This window comes from Centrocercus urophasianus, unplaced genomic scaffold, assembly GCF_019232065.1.
Source record: "Centrocercus urophasianus isolate 14NV4802_14NV808 unplaced genomic scaffold, USGS_Curo_1.0 seq_29, whole genome shotgun sequence".
NCBI classification, from domain to species: domain Eukaryota; kingdom Metazoa; phylum Chordata; class Aves; order Galliformes; family Phasianidae; genus Centrocercus; species Centrocercus urophasianus.
The window spans coordinates 6734836-6761249 of NW_024884855.1; the positions used below are offsets into that span (position 1 = coordinate 6734836).

General features: G+C 51.8%; 2 long non-coding RNA genes across 4 annotated transcripts; one reads left to right on the plus strand and one right to left on the minus strand.

The window, feature by feature from the left end:
* Positions 1–337: 337 nt before the first annotated feature.
* LOC122165277 lies at positions 338–14077 on the minus strand. 2 transcript variants are annotated; one of them, XR_006170439.1, is made up of 4 exons: positions 14028–14077; positions 13739–13787; positions 2476–2599; positions 338–2384 (listed from the first exon to the last, which is right to left on the minus strand). It is a non-coding gene; the product is annotated as an uncharacterized LOC122165277 (long non-coding RNA). The 2 variants fall into 2 exon arrangements; XR_006170438.1 differs by lacking the exon at positions 14028–14077 and having other exon boundaries at positions 13739–14027.
* LOC122165278 lies at positions 12429–17402 on the plus strand. Of its 2 annotated transcripts, none has more exons than XR_006170440.1 (2): positions 12429–12500; positions 14388–17402. It is a non-coding gene; the product is annotated as an uncharacterized LOC122165278 (long non-coding RNA). The 2 variants fall into 2 exon arrangements; XR_006170441.1 differs by lacking the exon at positions 12429–12500 and adding an exon at positions 13539–13714.
* The last annotated feature ends 9012 nt before the right edge of the window (positions 17403–26414 follow it).

Sequence of the window (26414 nt, forward strand, 5' to 3'; positions counted from 1 at the left end):
GTGCGCTGCTGTGCCGGTGGTGACAGCGCTTAAGGAAACGCTGGCAGCTTTGCGCGGATAGCGTCCGCGTCTCGAAATGTCCCGTGGAAACAAAAATGGCTGAGCGACACTGTAACCGAGCGGCACGCCGGGGTCAGATGCGTCCGGCGGAGCAACGGAAGAAACGAATGAAAGCACGTTTCCAACGGACTCTTTTTAAAGGGAGGGATTGGCAGAGGTTTGCTGGGCTGCACTAGGAACCGTGATTAATTAGAACGAAGAACAGCACTTGAGCAGGAATAATGTTATTAGGAAGTCTAATTGTTGATAGTTCTGTATGCCAAACAATACATGCATGTCAAACCCATTTATCAGTAAGTAGTTTTAAACCTTCTAAGTGCAACCTTTCACTTTAAAAACTTGTTTTCTAATCTTCTGGCCACAGGTCCTTAGAGACAAAACCTTCAGAATGTCAGGCATCGGTGCTATCTCAAACCAATCTAAAACAAAGTTCATTTTTCAAGTAAAAATAGTGAAAGCCAGCAGGCTTTGAAAACAAACAAACAAACAAACAAAAACATTTCTCATTGCAAACGTTGGGCTAGGAAACTTCTGATAGCTGAATCCTGCAGATTGCCTTCGTGCTCTCCAGGGGAAAAGAGCTGTGTGTAAAAGGGGACAGCAAACTACATAGGCTATATGTAAAACTATCTCCGCTTTTAGTTTTATTTTTTAAAAATTCTATTAAAGACTGCCAGCATATCCAGATCACTGTTTTTAAATTACCTTCCACGTAAGTACCAGACCTTTGATCACCTGCCGGATAAATTGGTTGTGAACCAGTGTAAGCACAACCATACTCATTTTAAATCACCCATGGTACTGTTTTTATGCTGCCCTTTGGCTTTTTGCTGGCTGCGGGAAGGCAGGTGATACCTGATCTAGATGAGGTATGCTGGGACAAATTCATCGCTTCCATAAACTCAAAAGCAAATTTGAATCAGCTGAGCGTGTACCAGGTCAGTGCATTGCATCATGTTTCCCTGGCCCCTTGATCTGATATTTGGTGTCCCAAAAGGAATGCAGCATCTCCAGCCAGGAGATTCGTATCACAAACAGATGAGGGCACTGCACCTCCCAGCTGCTCCGCAGTGCTGCCCTTCCTGGGCTGCTGCCCCTGCAGAGTCCAGCAGTCTGCATGGCCGCTCCCTCAGCACATCTGACAGAACACGTTGAGCTGGTGATGATCTGCAGCTCAGAGTGCTCTGTTAGCACTGCCCATTTGGAGTGAAGCAGGATGAGAGCTGCTCCCATGGGGAACTGAGCTGCGAGGTTGGAGGAGAACGCTGAGGACAGTCATAGCCACACTGCTGCACACAGGAGATCTGCAGCCAGATCTGTCTGCGTGTGCCGGTGCTGCTGTGCTGTTACTGAGACAAACTCACCTTGCACAGAAGATCTGACAAGCCTGTTAAATGATGCTTACCAAACCCAACAGAAATGTTCGTGTCGTAACAAACAATTAGCTTGTTGTGGCAGCACATGAGCAAGCATCCTCAGCTACTCATTTATAACTTCAGAAAGCCTAGGAGGATGAGAAAATACCGTGTGGCTTTCAGAGGGAGCTGGTGTAGGTTCTGAAAGAGTGTGTGTCTGAAAGTCTGTATGCAAATAGAAGAGCAGCCTTAGTTCTGGGTGTTCTCTGCACACCTGTTGGCATCAGGGCTATTTCTGCAGCTTTCAGTTATTTGTATTTTTATAACTCTTTTTTTGACTGTAGCTGTGACTTCTGTGCAAGAGAAGAGGAACTTGCCTCATCTGTGAGCCCACAGGGCCAGTCCTGCTGGAGTAAGCACATAGCTCTGCAATGTCACTGTTTCACAGCTCAGTGTCATCCGTGCTGCTTTCGAGGTAACACAGCTGCTGTAAGCAGGCGCTGGTTAGAGCTAAGCTTTAATTACAAATGGCATTCTCATTAGTGCACTAAAAGATAGCAACAGAGGGACAACAAGAACCAAAACCATCCAACGCATGAACTCCCTGCTGCACACCCTACTGGCTCTGTCCTAGGACAGCAGTGTCAGCTGAGGAATAAATCCAGGCTTTTTCTTATCTTTGCCACTGTAAATAGAAGGAGCTTTGTCAGAAGCAGAGCAGAGATAATCAGAACACATCCTCCTGTTTTAACAAATATTCTGTTTCATTGTTCTGAGTTCAAGCTGAAAAACGGTGATTTGGGCGCTGTGTGATGAATGAACCAGACGTGTGCTGGACTGATAGCCCAGCTGGGAGCTGTGAATCCTCCAGTTCCTCCATGACAATACAGGATGACTATGGGATGAAGTAGCAGAACTCTCCTGTTTTGTGCCTTTCCCAGTGGTTCCGTAGCTGAATCACTGACCCTTCTGCTGGGACAAATAAGGAGGAGCATTGTGGTGACATTTGTACCTGTGCCTGGAAACTTGAGAAAAACAGCATCCCAGGGCTATTACCTACCTGTCTTGATACAGAGCAGTCCCCCAGAGGTAGAAGTTGGTAAAGCTCCCAGGAGTCCATTCCATCTGCCTGCTCCCCTGTGAGCTGTCAGGTTACTTTTCCGTGAAAAAAATCCATCAGAGATCTAGGACAATTCACTAAAGATAAGGACCCAGCTGATCCTTGCACCCCATCGTCACTGTGTTGCCCCACAGCCCTCACTGCTGCCAGATGGGGTCTGAAGTCAGGAGGAATGGGCCCCAGGCGGACACAGGAGGGGTTGTTTATAACCCTAAGTGCTAATAAATATTACAGAGAGCTGTGAGCAAATGTCCTGCAGCATGAAGTGAAAGGAAGGAAAAGTAATTGACAGTCAAAGGAGACAGATCTACAGACACCGAGGGGCAGTTTGACTTCACAGGACCTCCTATAGGTTTTCAGCAATGCCGCATTTATTTCTCAGGATTTAACACCCCCCAAAGATGTTAACTGCTGTCACACTGATCTAAGTCGCCAAAAGCATTCAGAGGTCTTGGAACCACTTGTCCCTGCAGTTCCTTTGCAAAGCAGCACGTGACCAGCAGTGCTGCCACCCGGCATCCCTGGCAACAAGGAAGAAAACTATGTGTGGTTTTTGTCCTGCTTTAGAGGCTCCCAGGACCTGGCCATCAGCTGCTCCATCAGTTTCTGCCAGTGCTGCAGCCCTGCTTGAGAACCCCTGCAACACAAACTTGTTTTCTAGTGAGTAAATGAGTCCAGGAAACATTCAGCAAAGCAACATTATGAGTCAGGCCTCTCCTTGACAAACGTACTTTTCGGGATTGTTGGGTGTTTGCAATTTTCATCTGTAAATTGCTTCTCAAATATTAATTAAGCCCTGAAGAGTGCTGGCAACAGAAAGGACTGTAGCTGCTGTGTGGGATCATGCAGATAGACAGTCCCAGAGAGCTCCCAGGCTCTGAACACAACGTCAATCCCAAGTCCCACATAGTTGGACAGCTTTTCTTCCTGCTTTTGCTCCTTAAGCTTCAGCTTCTTACCAGAGCTCATGATTATGGCTCATTCTTGCCTATCAGCACTGCCTCAGCTTGAGCAAATTCAGGGAGAAAACCATCAGGTACTGCGCACTGCTGCCCTGCTTGCCCTGCTGGCCCCAGGGAGGGATGGAGGGAGGAAGAATCCTATAAATATGCCATAGCACACTCTAAGTCTGCCTGACAGAGGAAACTTGACCTCATCTCTGGGTGTGCATGCCCTAGGAAATGGGGGAATTCTTTCAAAATGAGTCTGCAGGCGCTGGCACAGCTCATCTGCTTGTTTTCCAAAATCGTTTTCCGATCTCCTCTCCCGGTTTGCATTTGGTGATGTTTTACAGCTCCCTTAGGCTTGAAGGACTGAGAGTTGGGGAATACAGCAAAAGTTACGCCAAAACTCAGGAAGCAAATCCACAGCACTGCTCCTACATAGTGAGGAGCTACCGTCTGAGCTCAGCGGAGCTCAGCCTGCAGTTTCCAGCAGAGCCGGCAGATGCCGGGCCCGCTCCCCTCACCTCGCTCCGTGCGATTCGCGCTCAGCGCTGCGAGTCCGGTGCAGACGGAGCGGGACGTCTCCTGCTGTCCCGGCAGCGCAGCCTCACACGGCCCGCAGCTCCTCACCGAGCCGTAGCAAAGGCATCAAAGCCGTAGGTGTGAGCAGCTGCTGCGGCCATGACTACTTGTACAAGTGTGGGAGAGGCACCTGTGGCTGTTCCTGCTATGAAGGGCAGGAAACACCTAACTCACAAGGTCACCTTCATCAGTGACAGTTTTGCAAAACGTAGCCCTGAACAAACAGCCTTCCCCAGCTCATGAAATTCCCCAGACATGAAATTCCCCACAGCACAGAGCAGCCCTCTGTTTCTGAGTGCCAGAGCCCTTTGCGCAGACAGAATTGCTGTAAGGCAGGTCTGGAGCCTGCAGCTCCTGCACCATTCCTGGTGCTCTCCCACTGTGTGGCTCCCGAGGGCAGCACCCAGGTGCCCGTCCTGCTCAGTGCTCCCTTTCTGCGTGCAGCCCCAGCTGCTCCGCACCCTCTGCCCCGCACAGCCTCTTTGCCACATCCCCATGCACACATCAAAGCAGCCCCAGCTTCCTCCTAATGCTCAGTTTCATAATGCATTTTAAATCAAAGTTAATTATGGGGATCAAAGGCCCTTTCTCTGCATCCTCCAGAGCCCTCCTCTCGCAGCCCCTACCGGGCCTTGCTGCTGTGCATGGCACTATCACAGTGAACAGACGAAGAGTTCCGGTGCCGAAACAGAGAGCATCTCCTCTGCAAGGTCCCTATGCAGTGCACTAATCACTCCAGAAATCATGCTGGGTTGTGGAATTGGCTGATGGGGGGGCTGTAGCAGCTGACTTTATTCCTCGGATGCTGCCTTTCTTTGAGTCATTTCAGTTCTGAGTCACCAGCAGTCACAAATCTTTGGGAGGTAGCAGCCAGCCCCTTCTGCACAGGAAAAAATGCAGTTCAAGATGAGTTCCTGCTGTCCTGGGCATGCTGCAGAGCCATTACTGCATGCCACACAGGTGGCCACGTGGTGCTAGGTGCCTGCCATGGCCCCAAAACCTTCTATAGAGCCACTGCTTTCCAGACCACACTCCCACTTGCACTGGTGCATGTGGTGCTACCCCTGCAAAACTCTCTTTACATCCCTCTTTTTCTCTTGTACCTGCAGTTACACACAAAACATCCTGCTGTTTCCAGAAGTATTTCCTTCCCCTCTCATCTGAGACACAGATGGAAGAGAAGAGGCCCTGTCCTCTTGCAATAAGGCACAGCTGAACACAGGATGCTGCTGGACCCAGTGAAGCGCAGCTGCAGAGCTCTGCAGATACAGCAGACTGGAATGGGCTAGGAGGTGCTGCTCTATATGGAGGTGCTGTACTTCATGGAGGTGCTGCCCTGCACAGAGCTCAGCTGGGCTGCATCAGCCTCATCCTCTCCTTAGGATGCCTTCTTCCCCACGCACCATTTTCTGGTCCAGGGGGGAAGCACCACATTTGTATGCAAAGTCCAAGAGCTCCTCAGCAATTAAATTGAATTCTAATTATTGTATATCACATATTAGCAATTTCTACCATGCTAATATTAATTGCTAACAAGATGATAAGATATATCAGGTAGTCATGACGGAGCACCGCCTTTGTTTGCCTGGCAGAGATGTGTGGCAGTGAAGCACTGGGAATCTGGTGCAGAATTTGCTGCAGACATAAATGTTTGATGGCAGAAGGTGAAGGCTTCCCCTGCCCTGGAGTGCTTGCATGGCTCCCATTGCATGCATGGAAAAGCCCAGCTTATGAGGCTGGCTCTGAACTCAGCCAGCAGTGCAGTGGTGACTTAATGTCCAGTCTCACAGTGAGGTGATGGTGTCCCAGGGGTTATTTGTCTGTCTTCTGAAAAAAAAGTCCTGTGTGAGTCAGGCAGTCTGCACTACGATCAGTGATATGTTACATTTGGACATATGCTAAATGACATTTACCAATAAATTTATGCAGATTTCTTCTGTAATCCTTCTCCATCAAAAGTAGTAATACTTTCTCTAATGCAAATGCACTGCTAGAGCCTCACCACATCAAACAGGAGCTATGTGGAATTGGTAAGGAATCTGAATGATAATCTTCATTGTGCTCATGAATAATCATTGGCTACAGATGATTATTTAACAATGCTTGGAAGAGCCCAGCAGCGCTTGCCTGGCTTCCTTCAAGGTGCGGCCATTCCAGCTGCCCAGGTCCATCAGCTCTACTGAACCTTGCAATCAGATTTCACGCTCATTGCCCATCTGGGTTCATGCATTGGCTGTGTGGCATAGGGCTCCGCAAGAGACCTGTGGGGGAGCAGCACCTCCTGTCTTTGCTGTGGGGCACATATATCTCCAGCCCTAAAGCTATCGGGGTCTGTGGGTGGGCAGAGCACAGGCCACGGTGAAGCCCAGGTGCTGGAAGCATGAGGCCCTTTGCCATGTTGGCCTCCATGCATTTTGTTGGCGAGGCTCATGGTTTTAATCATTTTTAAAGATGATTACATTCTGAGCAGCAATGATTTAAGCTAACGAGCAGCCTGCCACATTGTGGCTCGGCAGGAAAAGTCGCATTGCTGGAGTCATTTTTTCCCCCCCCTGCAATCCAAAACACAGACATTACTGAAATAAATGATTTCTTTTCACGGTTGTTTAATATAATTTTCACTGCGCTGCGCTCTACGAGATGCTGCAGCTCATTAAAATAATGATCAGATCCATGAGCAGGACACAGGCAATGAGCAGCAGCTGCAGCACGTCCTGCATTTGTCGTGTCCCTTTTACAGGAAGACTTTGGCTCTCTCTGTGTGCTCAGTGTTCTGTCATCACAGCACCACTGGCCCTGACCTGGCGCTGGGCACTGGCTCCATCTCACCAGTGCAATTGAGACAGAGAGGGACAAGCAGGGAGCCAGGCAGCGGCTGCTGCGAGGAGACAACAACGTGCAGGATGAATGGGACAAACAGATGAAGAAGAGCAAATGGTCACTGTGTTGAGGCCTGCTGCCAATTAGTGGGTGACAGCGCTAGGAGAGTGAAAGAGCAGAGTGAGCTGTAGTTCTGGTGGCGGAAGGAAGCAGGATTCTCGCGTTCTTTTGGTCTGTTTCTTGTCTTGTTTCCCTGGGAAACTGCTCTCTGTGGGAGAGTTCAGGGACCCACAGGCAGCAATGTGCTGGACGGATGTTTGCCAGTGCTCTGTGAGGGAGCTTTAACAGAGTAATTAGAAGAAGAACATCAGAGATGTGCAGGCTGCAAAATGGCAGCTAGAGGAAGACTGTGTCAGGCTATAACTGCTGATTGCTGGCCATAAAGACACAGCTTGTTATCATCCACAAAAGCTTTGGAGCTGTTGCCTGTTGCCAGCAGAGCTGAAGCAGCACCTGTGGGGTAGCTGTACCTGCACCCCGCTCCAGGCTCGGCCCTACTGAGTCTTCCTGGGGCTGCTCTGTGCCCTGCCACCGCCCTGCTGCCACCCAAATACTTCTGGTGCTGTGGGACGGCCCCATGAGCAGGGGCAGGGGGGCACAAGGCTGTGAATCATGGAATCACTGAGGTTGGAAAAGCCCTCTCAAATCACCAAGCCTAAGCCCAGGCCATCCCACCATGCCCACCATCCATGTCCCTCAGTGCCACATCTCCATGGTTCTTGAACATCTCAAGGGACAGCAACTCCACCACCTCCCTGGGCAGAAGTTCCAGTGCCTGACTATTCTTTCAGAGAAGAAATTGTTCCTAATACCCAACGTGAAAACCTCCCCTGGCACGACCTGAGTTTAGGGAGTTCGGGACATTGCAGCACTAAGCTGTGACATCCCTCAGAGGGAACTGCAGCTCTCCCGGAGTGGGACAGAAGAAATAAGAGAGGACAGAGGATTCAAGAAGGACAAAATCATTGCCACGCACTCCAGGTGTTGTCTCGGATTAAGCAGTGCTGGAGGCAGAGAAGCCGGCGATGCGGGCTGTGAGCAGCGGAACTGCAGCCAGCGCTGCGCTGAATGCCCAATGAGCGACCGACAGGGTGTGAGCCAGGGGAAGATCTGTGCATCTGACAAGGGCTTCTCATCAGGCCCAGCACAACAGTATGCCTGCCCACATGTGCCTTGTCACAGGGCAAACAGCCTCAGTGTACCTGGTGCAGAGTATCAGCCTCGTGCTCAAAAAGAGAGTAAGGCAAGGATGTGATGGAAGAAGTGTCGCTGTCACTGCTGCAAGCAGAGCCAGACCCCTCCCTGTTCAGTGCCTGCACAGTGCTGCTTGCACTGCTGTGGCGGTGCTGGGGTACATTGTGACCATCCTGGATCTGAGGCTGGGGGCAGTGTCCTGGCATGGTCCAGAAAAAGGGAGGTGATGAGATAGTGCCCCCAAAGCCACCCCGAGCCCCCCACATGCCCCACAGCAGTGTTCTGCAGGGCTCAGGCATGGACCTCTGCCACAGTCCATCTCCTTCCCAGGAATGAGGGCCATGGTGGGGCCATACGTAGGGCTTTTGTTCTCACCCTGCAGCCCTCTGTGCCCAGCAAAGTGGGGAACCAGCGACAAAAATCCAATGGCAGCAAAAGGAGAATTATTAAAAAAAAAAAAAAAAAAAAGACAAAAGAGAAAAATCCAGTGAAAGCAGCAAGACGGATTGCCTGCGTGGGGGAGAAGTACTGCAGTGAGTTCACAGAGGAGCAGAGCTTGTACAAATCAAAGCAGCACTAGGAGCACTTTGAACTCTCTGAGTTCATGTCATTGGCCCTCAGCCTGGCTCTGTCTCCCCAAGGATTCACAGGACTGCTGCACTCATCGGATGCTGTGTGACAATCCCCTGCTGCCTATTTCCTGCAGCTCACGTGAGAACTTCACCAGTGCCTGAAAGCAACTTGGCGCTGTGCCCTGCCTGAGGCTGAGCTGCCCATCCCCAGTGTCCTCCTGGCTTTTGGAGAGACTTTTGGAGACTTCTGCTGCCTCACATTGGTGGAAGGTGTGACCCAGGTACATCCCATCCAGGATGGGGCACTGATGCCCATGGGTTGCTGCTGTTTCTTACAAGGAGGTTTGTAAAGATGCAGGCTTTGCAACCTTGGCTTTTGTACAAACATTTTAATTCCAGAGCACAGCCACACAGTGCAGATACCCAGCAGCAGCATGAAGCAATGAGCTGGCTGCACAGTGCTGACAAGAGGCAGGAAATAGAGGCTAATTAAGGCTGCGAAACAGGAAGAATCACCTATATGATTTGAGCTCCAGGACGAGAAAAAAAGGCCCACATTCAAGAAAAAATAAAAGCCTGCAGTATTATTAAATATTTGCTATTTTTATGAAGGTTATGGGACACTCATTATCTTCTCAATTATTTGTTCTACCTTACTGCTAAGTTAACTGGTTTGAAATCCTCTGTGAAGATACACAGCACCTTGAAAGGCTCTGAGAAGCCACATGCCTGCCCTGGGAGGAGAGCACTCCTTGCTCCCAGCCCTGTGATGGCACCACTTGCTGTGCTTGCTCCTCCGTTATTTTATAGTCTCAAATAGCAACAATTTACCTGCTGCCAATTTCTTGCTTTTCCATTTGCTGTAAGCCTGAAAGAGACAAATGGAGCACTTTTTGCTCAGCCACGTTGCTGGTGCCAGCAGCACTTAAAGAGCTCTCCGCAGCAGTGGGCTCACCTGGAACTGGGCACAGCAGCTCCTGGCACTCTGAGGATGCAGTGAGCTCTATCCAGCCCCAGCCTGCAGGTTAGGAACAGACCCCACAGCTTCTGTTGTGTCTGGTCCCCCCTCAGTTGCCTGCACCCTTGGTGCAGCTGCAATCAATGCACCCCAATTAGCACAGCTGCAGCCGTGCTTTATGCTTACAGGCTCCTCGGAGAGCCCTTGTAGTGTCTCGGTTAGGGGACAAGAGACAGGGAGTGCCCATGTGGAGACCTTAGGGCAGGCTCCTGTTGTACTTTGGCTCTTGAACAACCCCTCCTCCCACAGTTCTGTCTTCCTGATATGGCTTTTGCTGGGACCCCCCACAACTGCCGTCCCATGGTCGATGTCCACCCCTCAGCTCCCTGTGGTGTTCCCTGAAGGCAGCAGCTCACTGCTCTGTTCCCTATCAACTGTAGAATTTATAGGAGTGGATCCCCTGCCAAGCCCCCTTACTACGTATGCTCTGGTTTAAGGCTGGCGATAAAATCTGGTGGCAGTGGTTTGCATTGACATGTGGGGGCTGACAGCATCCCTGCAAGGATTGCTGCTCCTGGAAGCCTCTCCCAGCTGCTGGGATCCCAGTGCTGCTCCATCCCTGCAGACTGGGGACATGTGCAGGGAACACATGGCATCTGCACACTCAGCAGCACCAGAGCCACTGAGTGTTTTGTTCCCATGGGGAATAAGGGGAACTCCAGGCCCTGAGGAAGAGCAGGCGAGACTTGAATCTCCCTGGAGTATTTCCTATTGCTTTTAATTGGTGCAAATGGATGAGCTCTGATGGCATTATTGTGTGGGGATTGCTGGACTCACAGGGACAGAGCAGTGACGGCAGGATAATAACCACTGCCATGTGCATAAGTGACACTCTCACTGTGGAAGAACACATGCAGGCTGAAGGTTGGAGCTGCAAGCTCTGTGCAGGGAAGTCTGCACCCATGAGGGAACCCTGCAGGGACCCCCAGCCATCATCTGGTGTCACAAGGGGTGGCCCCAGCCCTGCAGCCCTTTGCCTTCTGCCACTTGGCTGCTGGGGTCTCTGCAGGAAACTTGCTGAGCATTGCAACTGCTGCACAGTGAGAGCAGCAGCAGTGTTCGGCCTATTTATTTTTTTCCTTTTGCTGTTGTTCCTCCCGTTCTCTCTTCAAATCTTCCTTTGAAACCAAAACTTCCTGTTGTCTGAAATGGACAATCAGAGCTCCGGCAGCTGCAGCCCGAGAGCTTTGGTGCTTGGCAGCAGGATGAGAACTGCAAAACTATTTCTTTGAGGCAAATTATGCATTCATCTTGCTCATTTGAAACAAAATATGATTTGCAATTTAACTTTCCATAATGAGCTCCTGCTATTATACGGTTTCCATAATGGCTGGTTTCACTGAAACAGATTGTTGGTGCACATGGTTTACAAAACATTTTCAATGCAAGCCCCGTTTTTTCTTATTTTAAATAGCAACAGCTGCTAAGCATGATAATTATTGTATTTCATCAAAATAAACCAAGTTGCTTCTTAACACTACTTGGTGCAGTTTTCCAGCAGACCTGGTGGTTACTAAAGATGGGGGAAGTTGTGATGGAGTGACAGCAGTTTGTCAGCAAAGAGATGCTGCTGAGATGAGGGTTTGCTGCTTGGGCATTTCCTGGGGAAATTTAAGAGCTGGGCTTAGCAGCCATGGCCAAGCAAAGATTTAAGGTGCACAGCGCTCCCAGCAGCTGATAACGGTGCTGGAGGAGCTCTCACAGCTGCTGAATGAAGGCTGCCCTTTGGAGCACCTCAGCTCTTGGATTTAGATGATATATAGTAATGGCACTGCAGAAGCCATTACTGTCCATCAGGGAAAAAATAAACACGCGCTATGAATTGCTTGGACTCGCTGGGCTTTTGAGAGTTATTTCAAATGGTAGAAAAAAAAACAACAAACAAATCAAAGCAAGGGAGGGCAAAGGACAATGTCAGGGAATGAGCAACCAAGGAGGTGGCTGCTGAGGTTGAGGAGCTCATCCTACAGCACGGTGTGGGATGTCGGTACCTGCAGAGCTGGGCTTAAGAGAACATGGTGGGAAGGGAAGGACGAAAAGGGAAGGAGGAAAAGGGAAGCTCCACACTGATCCACATGCAGATGATGTTCCCTCCACATCTGTATGGGTGCCAACTTCTGCCAGCTGATGCGTGCACCTCCTAGTTGGGATTTCTGTCTACTAAAACAGGAATACAGCAATTAAAGCACTCCCTTGAGATGCAAGCAGCAGCAGGACCTTCAGTGACCAGAATGCAGGGGCTGCAGCTCCCCACTGCTATCCCCATCCCAGGGCTGTGCCTCTGGCCCCATCCCTCTGCCTCCTGCATGCCCCTACTGCGCGGTCCCTCTGCAGCAGGATGGATGCAGTACCTATGGCAACAGCCACTCCTGTGCTGACATTGGAACAACAGATGCTGACCTTGGTGGACACAGTTGCATTAGCAGCTTAACCAGAATGAAGCTCGTTACATTTTCAGATGGGTCATTCTTAGTGCAGTAACATTACCTGAAGTCTTCTGCTCAGGTGAGATGAGCCCACAGCTTGTGCTCATTTTGCAGTGACCATACAATGATCTAAAACTGCAAAAGGCTTTGTACGATAAATACAGAGCTGTTCCCAAGCTCTGCAGCACCCTTAAATCAGGCTGCTCACACACCATGTAGGCTGGGACTGGCTGGCTGGTGTGGGCTGGAAGGAGGAGCAGCAGGAACCCTGCCCACAGTGGCATCAGTGGGGACACAGCATGTGGTGATTGCCTGCACTATGCCCTGGGATTGGCAGCAAGAGAACGAGGTAAGGGGGTAACTGCTGGTCCAGTTCCTTAAATTTGAACAAATCTTTTAAAATCCTTTTTCCCTGAATGGTTGGGAAGATCGGGAGATAGGCAGAATGCAGACTTTCAGGTACTGAAATTAAACTTGTTAAGAAATCCATATTGATTTGTGCTTCTGTAAAAAATATTGAAGACTCTGGATTTAGCCTGGGTATTGATTTTCTTTCTCAGGGCAGACACTGGCACACAGGGCAGATGTGGCACGTGGCAGAGACCACCTTCCATCACCACCTCCCTGCATCCCTTTGCCACCACTCACTCTTGCAGGGAGCAGCTGCAACTCATTTCAGTGTCACCAGTTGCAAGGCTGTGCCACTGCTCCACTCTGCACCCAGGTCTCCATGCTTGTCTCTTTTCTGCTAACATCTTCCAGCTCAGCCTTTGCTGGGGCACTACCACCAGATGCAGTGGCAGTACCTGTTTTCTCCCAGCCAGAAGCAGTGGTGCCATGTGCTGATCAGGGCTTGGCGAGACAGAGGGCAAAGGACAAAAGAACCCAAAAAAACAAACAAAAAAAACCAACAACAAAAGGACAGTGACATTACAAAGATCAACAGCTGGAGGTGGTCTGCCTCAGAAATAACCAAACAAACCCTTCAGATAGCAAGCCCAGCTTCCAGGAAAGTAAAGCAATGGTGTGCAGCCTATGCTGCTGCATCCCTGGCACCCCACAGAGAGACCATGTCCTGGGGCACCTCCTGCTTCCTGTCAGTGAATCAGGGATAACTCAGTTACCTTTGGAAAATCAATTCTCTGTCCTTTGCTGTCTCCTGGCTCACTTCCCTCAAGGAAAACACCAGCAATACAAATCACCCCAAACGTGTCTCTGGGGCACCAAAGTACACTGTGCTGGTGCAGCACATAGCACAGTAGCACCCCAGTTCCTCCCGAGCACTGCTCCCACAGGTGACCACAAAGGCAGTTAATACAAGACAGCAGATGTCATCGTCTTAACAGCACGCTCAGTTACATCACCGACAATTGCCATGACACTGGAGTTTCTCAGCCTAAAGCAGACCCAGCGTTTGCTGGCAGTGAGCTGCGCTCCACCCAGCCCTGTAGCTGCTCCGCCTGCTGGGGAGGCAGGGGCGTAAGCAGTCCTGCTGCTGGGCTGAGCTGCTGGAATCTGTTCCCAGCTACCAGTGTGCCCTGCTCACACGCTTTGCTGTTCCCGGTAAGTACAATCAGAGCTTCTTACCTGCAGTATTTGGTGACTCAGCTGGAAGCTGCTTTCTGGAGATTTAGTCCTGAAAAAAAAGTCACTTTTAGAGAAGCACAGAGCTGTAGGTGTTGGAGGGGCGCTCTGGAGTTCCAATCCCCACAGCAGGTTCCCTGCAGCAGGTTGCACAGGACACATCCAGGCAGGTTTGCAGCCTTCCACTGGGGTCTCTCCCTGTCTGTCAGTACCTAGGGAGCCCAGTGCTGGGTGTAATGCTCCAGGTGTAGCCTCCCTAGGGCAGAGCAGAGGGGAAGATCATTTCTCTCACCTGCTAGCCTCACTGTGCAATGCAGCCCAGAGTCCCATTGGCATTCTTGGCCACCAGGGCACGCTGCTGGCTAATGGGCACCCTTGTGGTCAACAATTAGTCAGCCATAGGTTGACAAGGACACCATTAGCCTTCTTGGCCTTGAAAGCACTCTGCTGACTCACGGTCAGCCTGCTGCCACCAGGACACCCTGGCATTGCTTAATGCTGTTTTCGAAGGGCACCCACCTAGAGAAGGTGTGCTGGGAGTTGTGGAGCCCTGCAGGGCTGGTGATCACAGCCCAGGTAAACTAAAATGTTGCTGTTTCTGCATTCTACACCACAAGTCCTTTTACTACTTCGTGTTTAAATATTTCCCTAGGATCGGGATGCTTCACTTCCTCGGCTGTTTTTAATACATGCAATCAGCGACTGCTGCAATTAGGAGGCCTAATTAGCATCTGAATAGGACTTCTCACCCACTCCTTACAACAGCAGCAAACAAGCCATGAGGACACGAGCTGCACCGGGAACTTCCCTTGCACCGGGCAATCAGGAGCTCTTCTACCCCTACACCCATGGTGCTGCCATGGGAATCCATCATTTTAGCCAGGCAGTTATGTGAGGCTTCCTCTAAGTGCACAGCTCTAGGAGCAGCTGCTCAGGCCCTGCTGCATCCAGATGAGCCCTGCTCTGGACAGGGACACGGCTCAGTGCTCAGAGCGAACCAGAAGCAGAGCCAGCACACAGGGGCTCCCACTGCACCCAGAAATACCCGGACCCAGAGTAGCCCCTTCCCCATGCAGCCCCCCGGCATCCCCCAACAGCCCCGTGGGAGAGCTTGGAGCTGCATGGGGTGCAACTCCAATGAGATGCTGTGCACAATCCCTGGTGACACAGCACAGCACACACCACCTATCCAGCCAAGGAACTTGCTTGCCAAACTGGATGACTTTATTGTTATTTTTCCCATTCATCTCCTGGTCATATTCATTATAGAACCACACACCATCAGCACACCAACCACAGCCAAGGCCCGGTCATAATCCCAGCTTCTTCTCAGCGTGACCAGGTCAAGTGTAGCCCCCTCTGTTGTACCCAGACAGTAATTTGTGGCTGAGAGGGTATTAATTTTCAGGAATTATTTCATTTTCTTGCAACGTTAGAGGTTAATTAAATGCTGGCTAATTGCTACCAGTCATTGGAGAAATTTTGCTCCTGAGTCCATTCATGGTCTGAATGCACCAAAAGGAAGAAAGAAAGAATGGAGAAAAGAAAGAAGCCCTTTCATGACCACAGAAAATTGCAAAAGGATGTTTCTTCCAACCTGACATGACAAAATTGAATTCCAAGCTATTTAATGCATGCACGAAACACCATAAAAAAGCCCATCCTGATCACTCCACCCACCACAGCGGGACGCGGTTTCAAGACCATGAGCAGAGCAGCCAGCTCTGGGCTCCAGGCGTTCCGCTGGGAGTAATGACCCGACGGGGTTCTCACAGACAGGGCTGTCGCCAGCATTTCCAGTGGGACATACAGCTAAGGGAACACTGCGGTTATTATCAACATTAACGATGGTGACTTTGGGAATCCCCCAACCTGCCGTCTGGGCGCTGGGGCTGTGCCCACCAGGACAGCACGTCCCAGCCCGGCGTCCCCCAGGGTGGCACCTGGGGAAAGGGGCACGGGGAGCTCGTTGGGGTGTCCTTAAAAGTGGGGTTTCATGGGTTACACCGTCACGAGGATCATGTCATGCAGCCTGACAAAACACCTCTGTACACGTGCCCGGCGGCAGGGCTCAGACCGGCGTGGTTCGTCTGTTGGCCGGGTTGTTGTGCAAAGACTCCTTAAACTCTTTGGGGATGGAGTTGTGGACCTGTAAAAAACCGTGGTCCCGCTCCGAGTTGAGCAGCGTCCCCATGGTGACCTTGGAGGGATCCCTGGAGAGGGTGAACATGGAGATGTCGGTGGAGGGGATGGTGCCGAAGCCCTTGCTGATGGGCGACATGTCCCGGGAGCGCGGCTCGGTGGAGCGCGAGCTGGACCGCCGGCGGAAGCGGTACCGGTAGGGGGGCAGGCGGGTGAATGCCGACCGCTTCAGCAGCTCCGAGTGGGACCTGGCGCGGATCTGGCGGTGCTTCTCGATGTACATGTGCACGGCGATCACCCCCACCATCTCGGCGATGATGAAGGACAGCGCACCAAAGTAGAAGGACCAGCCGTAGGAGTAGCTCTTCTTGGAGTCGCTCTGCCCCGGGTCCCCCGCGTTGGCTGAGATGTAGACGATGATCCCGATGATGTTGCTGAGACCTGTGGGAGGAGGAGAGGGATGGGACCAGCAGCATCCCTACAGGGTCAGCCCCAGTTCCCACCTGCACGAAGCAAAGTGACTCTGTCTCTCAGTTCCTGACGGAGCCCAAAGACTTTCTTTGGGTTTTGGGCAATTTCTGCACTGCCAGCAGAGCTTCAGGGCTGGGAAGCTGCTGATACATTTCTGTATTTACTTAATGAATCGATTATGTTTTTTTCTGTTGTTTTCTCATCTGCATCAGCGGCTTCTTCCAGCCAGGAGAGGGAGAGTAATTTGTCTCTTTGTGGGGAGAAGAAAAACACAGAATAGAGCAGTTCCTTGAGACAAAGACATTGTCGTAAGATAATCAGTGGGAGCGCTGGGGAGCTGTGCACAGAGAGGAGCAGCCCTGATGGTACTGCTCTGCAGGAAATCTGCAGCAGCCACTCCACCTGCTGCCCAGCACTGCAGGCTTCACAGGGCTGAGGGCAGATTCCGCACAACCTGCCCTGTGTTGGACTCTCAGTGGCACTGTGTGGGTTTTCCCCCCTGCTTCTGGGACAGCTCCGCAGCTGAGCCCCCTGTGCTGCTGGCCTTGGGGACCCGAACCTGCCCCCAGCCTCTGTGCTCCCCAGCAAGCCCAGAGCCCATCACCTGCTGAAACGAAGAAGATGCCGGCGCTGAGGATGACGTTGTGTTTGCTCTTGTAGAACTCGCTGGCTGCCACGCACAGACCCCCAAAGAAGAGCAGGCCCACACTGAGGATGGGGAAGATGCTGGAGGCTCTGACAGCACCTGTGGTGTAAAGACAGGGCACAGGCTGAAGGACCATATGTTGGCACACAGGCTGCTGCTATGGCCCTATGGATATCAGATCTCAGGAGTTACTACTTAAAGAGGGGTCTTTTCATCCTTTCAGAAGTTCAGCCTCCAAACTGACTGCAAAGAGCAATTAATGCAGCAAATCCCTCCCTGCTGCTAAAACAAAGGCACCTAAAATATGCTGTGCCTTGGTTTGGGCTCTCATGCCTCTCTTAGGGCCCATATTAAATGCACAGTAATACAGAGGAGCCCCATTAAAATGCCATTCTGGGGGCTTTAAAATAGACTCTTTTTTTTTGTTTTAACTGTGGGAGGGGGTGGGAGAAGAGCTTAAATGCTCATCTACTAAAATGGCAAACCAACTCCATTAGAGACATTCCTCCCTAGGCAGGTGCACAGCGCAGCACTCCCTGCAGAGCTGCAGCACTGCTGGGGGGTCACTGTGCCTGTGGTGCCCTCTCAATGTGCCATGCAAACTGTCCAGCCTGACACGGGGTTGTTTGCTGACAAGTTGGGCATTGCACACTTGCATTCCCTGCTCAGTCAGGGTATGCCTTGTGCGTGCTCACTTCCCCCAGCGGCTGTCAGTTTGCACCTTTGTGCCTCACATTTGAACAAAGGGCTCAGAAGGTGCTGGAGGGAATTGGCCTCATCCCAGCACCGGGAGTCCATGCTGAGACCCTGGGGCTCTGGGCAATGTGTGGGGCAGCAGACTCACGGAGGAGGTACTCAGCTGTGTCCTGCTCGTAGTCCGCATCCTCAGGAAAGTGGTCGATCTTCTTGCAGACTCCTCGGAAGGTTCCTGGGGAGACACAAGGCGGGGCCTTGAGATCTACACGGCTTCTGGGAGTGCCTGGGGCAGCTGATCCTCTGCACCTGGTGGCCTCCCAGGTCACACTTGGAAAAAAAGGCTCTTTTTCTTTTTCTTTTTTTTTGGTTTTTCCCTCCCCTCCTGCCTCTGAAGCAAAACAAAAGCATTTCGCCTCTAAGTGTCTGCCTGTTTGCTTTGGCTCATTCCTTGCTGTGATTCAGGGCTCAGCTCTCTCCTGTGCCAAAGTGATGTGGTTGTGCCACAGAAGGGAGAAGCCAAGGATGAGCCCACTCCTGCCAGGTGATGCACAGCAGAGTGGTGCAGGAAGCGAGCAAGGGAAAAGAGCCTGCAGGACCCACAGAGCCGCTGTCTCCAAAGTGAGCAGCAAATATTAATGCAGGAGTGTGCACAGGTGTTGATAAATGTTGTTCCTGATGTTATGCATGGGAAAACTGAGGCATGGAGCATGTCTTCTCTGAAATGAAAGCTCAGGATGGGGCAGGAGGGATTCTGCAGCTGTCTCCGTTTGGGTTATGGCTCCAGCCTGAAGCGGCCAATGCTCACATGAAGTTTGACCCAGTGCAGGTCCTGGGGACCTCTCTTCCATCATACAGATGGGGGGGGGGACCATCATACAGATGCACCATGTACTCCTGGCCTACCCAAAGCCATTGCAAGTCATGCTGCTTCCTACCGTACCCCATCCCCATCAGATCCAGCTCTGGGCTTGGGGGAGCTGAGCATCATGACAGGCATCAATTAAAGCCTGGCAATGAAGCTCTGGAGGTGGCAAGCTGTCATTGGAGCAGAGACGCGGCATCAGAGGGGGAAGCGCCTGCTCCTGTTGCTTTGGGAACTGTGGGCGCAGGGGAGGCTGAGAATGGGCAGCACCGCTGGGGCAGGCAGCACTGGGCATGGCAAGGACAGCACATGTGGCACAGCCACCTCTTCCTCCTCCTTCCCAGCTCCTGGCTTCCTGCATCTCCTTCGCCCTGTGCCCATCAGCCATGCTCTGCCCCATGCACTGCCCACTGTATTTCTCTCCTTCCTTCCCAGCTGTCACCCAGCTTTGGGACCACACCAAATGCCAGCACCCTGACACCAGGTCCCACCATGACATATCCCTACTCTCAACCAGGGATGAGTTAGCTGGTGGAAGAGCCAAGGTTCCAGCACAGTTCTGTCTCTCTAAGTGCCTGGACAGCAGTGAAGTTCCAGCCCTGCTCTGCCCATGCAGCTCTGCCTTCCCCAGTGCAACCCAACAGCACAGCTCCATCAGGAGTGAAGCACTGAGCAGCAGCAGAATGCACACAGCTGTGCTGCATCGACTCCCCTCCCCAGCTGAAGTTGCGACCTCTCTGCTTCAGTGCTTTCTGACCCACCAAAACACTTCTTTTGCAACAGAGAGTGACTTAAAAAAATAATGAAGAAAAGCAAACAAATAACACACACATAAAAAAGTGACTTTTCCAGTGCTGGCACAGAGCCTTTGCTCAGCTGCAGGACTGAGCACCAGTTCCTGCCTGCTGCCCATGCTTAGGGGCAGCACTTCAGGGCCCCCACACCCTTCAGCCCCAGCTCTGAGCCCCATCCTTTGGGGCATGGCACCGCACACCCCACGCTGCCGCCCCGCCGCATCTATTTCACGCTCTGACATTTATGTCGGATCCTTTACTCCATTCTGTTCATTAACTGATGACTGTTACCATGGTGACTGTTTAGTCACCCGACACACCAAAAATGTCCCAAACTCCAAACAAATACAACGCTGAGTGCTCCCAACTCCCATCTCTCCTCGGGAGGAGCCACCCTCATGCTGCTGCTTGCTCCGTGTCCCTTCATTCTACCCTGCAGGACAGCACTGCGGTGCGACAGAACCCGACCATGGGCTGTGAAAAGCCTCTGTCCACTGACTTGCTCTCATGGCAGCCCTGCCTGTAAGGAACAGCAAACCTGGAAGAGATGAACTCACAGAACACATTTTGCATTCAGCATTTTGGACTGCATTCCCTCCACCTTGTGCTCCAGGCAATTCCTCAACCCCCTTCACTCCCCAGACTGCAGCCCCCCACTGCACACAACCCTCATGCTGCCCTCTGCTCCCCCTGCTCCCGAGGCAATGTTTCCTTTCAGCCTTCTGCTGCTGCTGGTTTAGTTCATTTGTATTTCGATGTAGGCACTCTCTGCGCTGCATTTATCAGAGAATGCAAAGGCAATTAATTGATTTTATCTCAGGTCCGTTTCCCCTCACAGCCCTTTCCCCAGAGAGGGCCACGGGAGGGGGCTGGGAAAAACACTGTTCTCACAGTGCCAGCAGTGTTAACAGTCAGGGACACAGACCCTCACCTGAGCAGCCAGAAGAGCAAAGAGCTCCGGTTGTGGTTTTAATACATCATTATTTTTCATCCAGTGGAACAGCTTTCAGAGATCGCTGCAGCTGCTCAGTGTGCAAAGCACAACTTGGGCTTGGGAAGATGAGCTAACACTGCTCTTCAGTGAGAACAGAGCTCCCACCAGCCTTTCCCTTAGTGGGCTCAGCCCAGCGGAAGCCACAGTCCGGCTGCCAGGTCAGGCCCAGCACTTGGCTCTGCCTGGGGTGTTCAGCTACAGACAGCCCATCCGGCTGTACCTGCATGGCATAGGGACATGGCCGTGGTGCCCTGAGCCCTCTGGCATTCACCACCCACAGGAGAACAGAGCCTGGAGCTCAGCTGCAGCACTCTGTGCTGTGTGCCGGCAGCACACCTCGGAGGTGCTCAGGCACCCAGCTCCCAGCAAGACTTTCCCAGGAAAAAATATCTCCCAGGAATCCAAACTCCAGAGCTCTCTCTCTTTTTTTTTTTTTTTTTTTTTTACCTCCCGCCCACCACCCAGATGTCTGCAGAGTTGGAAGGATTCATTTTCTCCTTCCCTTCCCCAGTTTCACGTGGTGCCACCGGGCTGAGAACTGCCTGCCCGAGCGCTGCACCCTGTGCACTCGATGCAAAGCGATGAGGACACAGCAGGTTTAGGGCTGGTGTTTTCTCATTCTGAAACAGGCTTTGTGGTCCTTCAGACTGCAGCCTGCCACCTTCTCACAAGGCATCTGCTTGCACGAACCCTGCTGGCAAGCTGCTGAACTAAGATTAGTGTGTGCAACGGTTGGGAAAAGCCCTGTGCTCTACACTGCTGTGCTGAGATGGGTTCCCTGCAGCTTGGCACACTGCTTCCCCAGCATCACGGCCCTCCTGAGCATCCCTGCTCCCCGCAGTGGCCCGGTGCCAGGTCCCCAGCAGGGCAATGGCATGGGATGTGGCTCCCCCTCCTTCACACCCTCTCCCCCACTCTGGTGGTGGTTGGTGTCTCAGCTGTCACCTACACAGATATGTATTTTCTGAAGGTTTTTTTTTTTTTCTTACCCTTAAAAAAAAAAAAAAAAAAAAAAAACAGTGGAAAATCCCCAAGTCAAACTAACGGAGTGCAACTGCAAGAAGGTGGCAGAGGCAGCAGCGTGGTTGCGGAGCTGGATGGGCAGATGCTGGCTCAGACAGGAGCTTGAATGTGGGCAACAAAACACAGGGACAGCCCAGTGCCCAGCGATGATCCCACAGCTCAGGGCTGGGCAGTGCCTGGGGGGATCTGGGTGTCCCCTTGGGCAGAGCCAGGCTCTGTATCACGGCTGCTGAGAGATGCTGCTGCTGCAGGCAGTGCCAGCGCCTGAGTGTCACAGACTTTATTCCCTCGGCATTGCTAAAAGGGAGAAAAAGAAAAGGAAAAAAAAAATCTACATTTTGACAGTGACTCATCATCTCCCATTCTGGAATCTGTGGGGTTGCTACAACCTACACAAGGCAGTTCAGAAAAGCAAAACAATTCTGAATAATAGAGGAGGAAAAAAGTTTGAAAAGGATGGATAATTTCTGGCACTCTTTGAGGGCTCAGCTTTGGTGTTCTCACGATAGAAGCAATCAGGTAATGCACCAGAGCTGCCTCCAGGCCACCCCCCATGTTTCCTTCTCCATCACTGGAGCTCATTAGGGACCAGAGAGGCCCTACAATGACATCTACCCTCCCCCCCCCGGCCCAATCCTGCAGTGGAGTGGGATGAGGACCATAGGTAGGAGCAGGAACATGAAGACTCCTTCTGGCGAGGGAGAGGGTGAATTCAGCCACCTCCCATGAGGCACATGGCAGCCACTACTGGGCTGGGGCAGCTCTGTGGCATTTTGTAGGAGAACATTTCTTGTTTCAACGGCATTGATTTTTATTGTAAAAAGTAATTGACGTTCCTATGATAGCAAAGTGAGGGCTGGAGCAGCCAGAATCCATGTAAATAAGCCACGAGATGGAAAGTAATGAGCTTCGCTGATTGAGTTTATCCTTTTAAATTAATACAACTGTAGGAATTTGAAAAAATCACCAGCTCAGAGATGATGACAGAGAGAGGCAGGCAGGAGCCGGGGCTGAGCGCTCCTGCAGCACACACACGCACATATGGACAGGATCTGAGCCCATGTCCCCCCGTGGGGCTCCTCCCCACCATTTCTGCTGCCTTCTGCCAGCTTTCCACCCAACCTGTTGCAACTCACACCCTTCTCTCTTATTTCTGCACAACCTCTGTGTTTCTGGGATGCCTTTTTCTCTCCTTTACTCTTTGCCCTCTGCACGTCCCCACAGCACAGCGGCTCTGGAGCTGTCCTCAGTGGGAGCCACGAGGTTCAGGGGCACAGGGGCACCGTGTCACAGCCCCAGCCAGAGCTGCCCCCGGCCCCACAGCCTGTAAGCCTGCAGCAGAGTGGGGAGGAGGAGGCAGGGTGCAGTGGAGCGCCACATCAAGGCGGGGAGGGGGGGAGTGTGTCAGGGAGCAAAGGGCAGAGCGGTAATTGCCTGCACATCATGGCTGCGAGCTGGGGTAACACACCAGAGGGCTAGGACCAGCTCATTTATGGGAGTCCATCTGACCCACGCAGCATCTCTGAACCCTACGGGGCGATTCACACGACTAGAATGCTAAAATCGGTGGTAAAACCCATCCAGAGAGGATGAGGTGGGAAAAGCAAGTGTCAGGAGTGCACAGACCTCCTGGGGATCCTCCGTGTGAGGATCAGAGGAGTTTAACCAGATGTTTAACCAGAGATAACACAGAGAGGGGGTAGGAGACGCTGTGCTCTGTGCCTGCTGCAGCCCCAGAGCTGCACCAAAGGACACATCATAGCAGCGGCTGCTGAAGTGCCTGTTCATAACAAGTAGGAGAGGAGGCTGCGTGACGATGGAAGCGGGAGGTTTCACTCTGCCCGTATTAAAGTGTCCAGTGAATTCCCCCAAACCCTTAAATGCCAATTTCATAGCTCTGAAGCACGGCCCCTCGCTCAGGCAGTGCTCCTTTGGGCTCTGCACCGACAGCTGAAGGGGAATGGATCAAGACATTAAGAAATGCGGCTCAGGTTGTGGCGATCAAGGCTTGATTACACTTCGTATGAGCAAACAGAGCGAAGTTCAGGCGCTATCGTTTATTTGCAGAGTTTTACCAGCCAGTTCACAGGAAAAAAAACAGTTATGAGCCCAAGCAGTTAGAACGGACTTAAGCACAAAAGCACAGCTGTGAATAGAGGATGACTTAAGAGTGTTTTACCCCCAAATTTCACAACTGAGACACGAGCTTACATCAGTCGGAAAGCCGCCTGGTTAGTATGCAAACAACCACGAAAACAAAAGCGCACCCAACAAAAGGGAGAGAGGGGATCCGCATTTAAATCAACAGCTCGGAACTGCGGAGCGCTGAGGGGACATCGAGAAAGAGCACAGAAACCATCACGACGTCGTTCCCCGACGCGGGGCACACGGGCGGGCAGGGACCCGGCGCAGGAGGGCTGTGCAGAGGGAAGGAGGCTCCAAAAGAGCTCCTCCACCTCTTTCTGAGAGCTACGAGAGGTAAATCGCTCCTCAGAGGAGTCAAGCAGTGCAGAACATCAAGGCTAAAAATATGTAAATCGCCACGGAAAGCACTGCCAGAGCTTCAGCGAGGCCAGGAAGATGCCAAAAGGCAATTTAGAATTTCTGAGCTCGCTGCATGAGGCATTAAAAAGGTCACTATTTCTGAAAGAGGGATCTTTACAAATAAACACATTTGCTCAGGACTCGGTGAGTCATGCTGGAGCGGAGCACAGAGCATTTCCAACCTAATGCTTCTGACAGGCCACGAGCGGGGTGATCTTTTCATGTTTACAGTTCATCGATAGTTTTTACAGCCTCACAGTCAATCTCTGAAGCACATTTAGCCCGGGAGGATGCTCGGCAGGCTGTTTTCCTTGCAAAAGTGATATTAAATTTCCTTTTTCTTTCTCATGTAGCACTGATTCGAAGCTAAGTACTTCAGCTTCAGATATGGGATTGCCACTCAAACACCCCCTTTTTAAAAAAAATTATTATTATTCTCCTTCTCACATCCCCCTAACAACGGAAGCATTCCAAGGTTTCAGCTGAAGTGCTGAAAGCAGACATATCCATACAACTCTGTTTGGTGCAGAGGGCTGCAGCCCCAAGGGGGGGATGAGCAGTGCTTGGTGAGCAGCACTGCAGCTTCACTCCCCGTTTATTGGGAGCATCCTACAGGCTGAGCTCAATCTCAATCTCCTCACTTACAGTTTGAAATCATTTCCCCTTGTCTTATCCCAACAGATCCTGCTACAGATTCTCCCCTTCTTTCTAACAGCCCTCCTTTAGTTGCTGAAAGGACACTGAAAGGTGGAAGACTTGGGTCTTGATTCTTCCCTTGCCTTAGAGATCTCACACTGAGGCACCCGGGGCACAGCACCCCCTGAATCTCTGTGTGCTCGCAGCAATGATGCAACCACCACTGCTGCATCAGAGCCCAGACAGCTGCCAGAGGTAGGGTTACAGCAGCTGGGTGGCACAGGGTGCTCCGGGCTCCCTGCTCACCTTAAGGCAGTGCTGGCACCGGGGGGCTGTGCAGGCCATGAGGACATGGCAAAGGTCCCTTAGCACAAGTGAAAATCAGGAACACTTCAATAACAGTACTGGTAACCTTCGGGGCGTGGGGGGTTCTTCCCCCTTCCTTTACATTTTCAGCATGAACAAAAAGTACAACAGTGGGACAGTTACCAAACAAACTGCAAGAGTGAGCATTCGCCAGGCACGAGCACAAATGTCACCCTCACACACCTTTTGTTTGCACTGTGCTCACGCTGAATCACGCACTGCTCCTTCCCGCACCGCCCTGAGCTGCTGCCCCATTCATGCCCCAGTGCTCCGCATGGGACACGAACTGCTCGATGCCAAGTGATGCATGATGCCCTCCCACTGCTGGGCTGCAGTCCCTGCCCCTGCCTGCTGCTTGCCTGCCTGCTCCCTGCCTTGCCCTGCCCACCCGGCGGCCTGACCCCGCTCTCTGTGTGATCAAACACAGCTCCCCATCACCTCACGTGGGGTTGGCGGCAGCCCGACAGTGCCGGGTTTTGTCCGCGGGTTGTGGTGTCAGGAGATAAGGAGCACGCAGTATCTGAGAACAGCATCATGCAGCATTACCTGCTCAGCAGCCATAATAATTCTTCCTGCCTCTCTGCACGATGACTGCGAACAAACCCTGATATTTTCAAGCCTGTCAAACGCAGTCAGCCAGTGCGCGAGTGAATTCTGCAGGGGTTAGGGAGGCAAGCACAACCCAGCTGTCATTGCACACATTCCAGCAGGGAGCAAAGCCCTGTTGCAGTGACAGTCCACCCCCAGGAGCTCCTTATGGTGCTGAGCACGGGACAGTGCAGCTCCAGCACAAGCACTGCTGGAAGGACCCTGCAGCTCTACCATTAATGCTCCTGGTGGCCACAGCCAGGTGTGTAGCCCAATAAACGTGCAGCAGCCTGGGATATGCACCCGTTAGCCATCAGGGCACCTGGTCACCACAGCCCTGCAGCATTTGTTCCAATTAGTTCTCCTCACACAACTGCTGCACCACTTCTCCTTCTGCCCCCAGCAGGTCTGCAGCCATCGCCCAGTAATTCTGCTGAGAAAATGTGTAGGCACAGTGTGCCTCTGCTTCAGGAAATGACCATAAGGAGTATTTCTGTACCATCCACCTCTAATACAACCAGTCCAAAGGATGTTGGACAGCATGAAGCATGGAGTATTCCCTACTTTGAACTTATTTTGAAAAACACTCCTCTATATCAGATAGTGGGTAGGGAACATAATCATCGAATAAGGAGATGCACAAAGCACCTGAGCCACCAAGACTGGGCTCACCCCATGAGCAGTGCTTGTGAGGCAATGCCAGAACATCGCCTCTGCAGAACTCCAGTGTGCACAAGCATGGAGCGAGGACAGCAGCTGTCACCCCAGCACTGTCACTCCTTACCACAGCTGGTGTCTTCTAAATCAAAGGAACACCTTGGGATGCTCACTGCTGTGCTCCCTGGAGCGAGCTGTGCCTCATTATAGCTGGAGGACTACACAGCACGATGTGCTCCCCGGGGTGCTCATCCTTCAAC